Source organism: Aedes albopictus, chromosome 1 (assembly GCF_035046485.1).
Source record: "Aedes albopictus strain Foshan chromosome 1, AalbF5, whole genome shotgun sequence".
Lineage (NCBI taxonomy): Eukaryota > Metazoa > Arthropoda > Insecta > Diptera > Culicidae > Aedes > Aedes albopictus.
In genome coordinates this window covers 65,806,792-65,810,920 of record NC_085136.1, presented here as the reverse complement: position 1 = coordinate 65,810,920, position 4,129 = coordinate 65,806,792, and positions in this window count along the sequence as shown.

Here is a 4,129-nt window from a genome sequence, read left to right as displayed (position 1 = left end):
TGTGGCTGTCCTCATTCGACGGAGCCTGCGCTACAAAATTCTACCTCATCCCAAGACTACCGTCATCGAAGTCATCGGTGTTGAAATCAGCACCCTTCGTGGTGCCGTTACGCTGTTCGCCGTCTACGCACCTAGGCAAGGAACGGGACATCGAGCCAGTTCATGGATGACCTGCGGAAATTGACCAACAACAGAACGGGCTTTGTCGTGGGCGGAGACCTAAATGCTCGGCCATTCCTTGTGGCGAAACCACACCAACAACAAAAATGGGACTCACTCGTTCGTCTCCCCGGCAGGCTCAACATCAACACTGGATGTATTTCTGTCGGAGCTACAGTTGGCAGCCCCACGCAGATTCTCAACTACCAGAAGAACCTCCCAAGAATCTCCCAACTGTCGAAACCATCGAAGTGTTCGAGAACGCCATCCACTCGGCCGAGGACTCCTGCATCCGGTGGGTCCCAGTGAGATACAAATTCCCGAACATCGATGACCGTACCCGTCAGCTAATGCAAAAACGGAATACCGTCCGAACGCAGTTCCAACGTACCGGCTGCCTGCTGAAAAACCTGAAGGCTGCTAAACAGCCAGATCAAGGACCGGATGGACGTGATCAGGAACTGACAATTCTCGATCCACCTCAGCCAGCTGAGTGACCAGAACACTCAAGACCCTTCTGGAAGGTGGCCAAATCCTGAAAAAGAAGTCTCTCCCCGTACCCTCGTTAAAGGACGACACCGGCGGCATCCTGGTCTCCTCGTCGGAGAAAGCGAACGCCACCGCCCACAAGTTGGTCGAAACGCACAACCTCGGTGCGAACATGCAGAGCCCCCACGAAGTAGCGGCTCTGCAAACCATCGCCCAACTCGAGGCGATCGACGACGCACCGTTTGACGGACAAATCACAGAGGACGAAGTCAGGGCAGCGGTCATATGGACGAAGAACATGAAGGCTCCGGGAAAGGAAAACTTCTTCAACCTGGTTCTGAAGAAGCTCTCCAGTAAGGCGTACCATTTGACGCTTCCTGAGGGCGGTCTTCTCCAGATGTCTTCAACTGGGCTACTTTCCAACCAGGTGGAAGGTAGGCAAAGTTATTCCCATCCCGAAGCCCGGGAAGGACCGAACCAACGCGTCAAGCTATTGGTCCATCACCCTGGTATCAGCAACTAGCAAGGTTTTTGAGCGCATCATTCTCCAACGCATGATGGAGCACACAGATGTACACGACCTCAGCGATCCGGAGCAGTTCGGATTCCGACAGTAGTTCCGCTCACCACCTGGTTCGAGTTGAAAATGCCATGCACTGCAACATTGCGTCATCCAACAACACGACGATGGTCCTCCTGGACGTCGAGAAGGCCTTCGACAAATTTTGGCACGACGGCCTCGTCTATAAGCTGGTGCAGACAGGATTTCCGACCTTCCCTTCGGGACTGGTTAGAAATGATCTTGTAAATTGATCTTTCCGAGTCCACTTCGCAGGAACAGAGTGCACAGAACTCCAAGCGGTCCCAGCAGGAGTTCCCCAAGGCAGTCTCCTGGGCCCGATACTGTTCAACCTGTACACGTCGAACATCCCGCCACTCCACGGTGGGTGTATATTGGCACAAATACGCCAATGATAGTGTGATCGTAGCAAACGGTCGCACGCCCATGAACTGCAGGTCCCGGCTCCAGCAGGCGTCGGCTACCTCTCGAGCTGGAAAATAAACGACAACGAAGCCAACAGCCAGGTCATCGTCTTCCGGCATCCACCATCACCGAAGCTCCTCTCTCCACGGGACCCAAGCAACCAAAAGTTCGGATAAAATAGCATGTTTGGGCTTAATCAGCTATTAGAAGGAAGATGAAAAGCATTCTATTCAGCTCACTTTTTAAGTAATTAACCGAACTTGAGTTCACAAAAAGTACACTTGTGTCGCTGAAAGGAACGCTATTCAGCTTAAAAATAAACTTCGAAAAAATGAAAAAAATGTGTTTAGTCCTCAAAAGTAATTTATTATTAAGGAACATTAGTTCATGTGGAATCCAAATTGACTAATACCTTGAAATAATTTTTGGTGTTTTTCACTTACTGAGATTTGAACTCGGGTTCTCCTCGTTGAAAGTCGGTGCCTAACTACTACTCCATGTATGTGTTGTTGGGCACTGTGGGATTTTACTCAATGTGCTGATATCATATAGTAGAGCTCAATCAGGTTCGCGTGTGAACTTTCCCTGAACTTGGAATACTTTTTGAAGTCGAAAGTTCGAAAGAAGTTCACGTGGAACTTCTTGTGAACCTACACAGTTTGACATTTTCAGTTTGTTGTGGTTCGCAGTGCAAAGCAATAAATTAGAGCCAGTGTATCGACTTTAAGGATAGATTATAAGTTTTCAGCTTGGTTTCCAGTGACTACGATTGCGTCGATTACCGGTGCGCTGCAGCGACAAGTGAGACGGGTGTGAAAACATCCAGCAAAGCTGGAAATTTGTGCGCAGCCGAAAAACCCCCGGCGGAATCCTGGGGGGAACAGTCGTCCACTGCGGGGCAGCCTTTGAGCCACACAATACGGATCTTTTGCGTTAATTACAAGTAAGTACGTTGAAATATTATAGTGGAACAAAGTGTACTTGTGAAATTAACACAAGCTGTGGCTGCTGGGCTCGATTTCCGAATGATTTAATTGAATGAGAACTTCTCCCCGGCCCCGCTGTCGCCGAAGTTCAAATGAAGTTCACTTTTGGTACGGTTAATATTTATCCGAACTTTGAGTAGTAAGTTCAAAACAAGTTCGAAACAAGTTCGGACCGGATGATTTCAAGTTGTTGGAATATGTCCAAATGAACTGTATTTGAATTTTAAAGGCGCGCAAAAGTTCAACATGAGTTCGGTTAATATTTTATTGAACTCTATTTTAAAGTTCAACATAAGTTCTATTTGAACCTTTTTTCGACTTTAATGTCGTTTTGAAGAGAAGTCAAAAGCTTGTACATGTACTTCCAAGTTCATAAACAATACAAGAGTAACTTTTTGGAGAATTAGGTTCAACGAAACCGGAATTGAACCGAACTTGAACTTCTGAGTTCGTTCTTCAAGTGGAATCCGAACTTTTGGTTGCTTGGGGACTGCTACATTCGGATCAACGGCCATATTATTCCCTGGTCGGACGAAGTCGGATACCTTGGGGTCATCATGGGTAACAAGAGGAGCTACCGGACGCACACCGAGAACCTGAAGAACAGGTACATAGGCCTGTTAAAGTTCCTGTACCCGCTATTCTCCCGACGGTCTTGACTGTCGCGACGGAACAAGCTGGCCGTCTTCAAAGCCAGTAGTGAACTACGCCATGCTGGTTGGAGGAACGTGTGCGGAGACCCACAAGAAGAAGCTGCAGGTGGTTCAGAATCGGCTGCTTCGCCTTATCCTGAACGACCCCTACGATACAAGGATCAGCGAGTTGCATCGAAACGCAGGATTCAAGACCGTCAAGGAACGGATAGAAGAGACAATCGACGGCTTCATCGAAAGCGCTGCTCGATCAGAACACCCGGTCATCTGAGCGCTGGTTGATTAGGATTTTCATTTATATGTTCAACATAAATAGGTTAATTATAAGTAGGTTGGGTACTAGGTGGTCAGAATCATAAGATAAACCATGTCAAAGTACTTCGATTTAAATGCACACTGGCGCCACAAAGCGGTGGAATTCGCACTATATCACTATTTGATAGCCATAGACCTTCTGATCCACTTTGCTGAAGACACGAACTTTCTAGGAGGTCAGAATCATGAGTTAAACCATGTCAAAGTACTTCGTTTTAAACGCACACTGGCGCCATATAGCGGCGGAATTACGCACTAAACTAAACTTACTACCATTTGATAGCCATAGACCTTCAGGTCAACATTGCTGAAGACACGACCACCTAGAATGGTCAGAATCATGAGATAAACCATGTCAAAGTACTTCGTTTTAATGGCGCACTAGTGCCACATAGCGGTGGAATTACGTACCAAACATTCCACCATTTGATAGCCATAAACCTGCTGAACAACTTTGCTGAAGGTCTAAACTTTGCAGAGGATACGGTTTTTGAGATACAGTTTTCTAAATCATAAGGTTTTCAGATGATGCCAAACTTTTC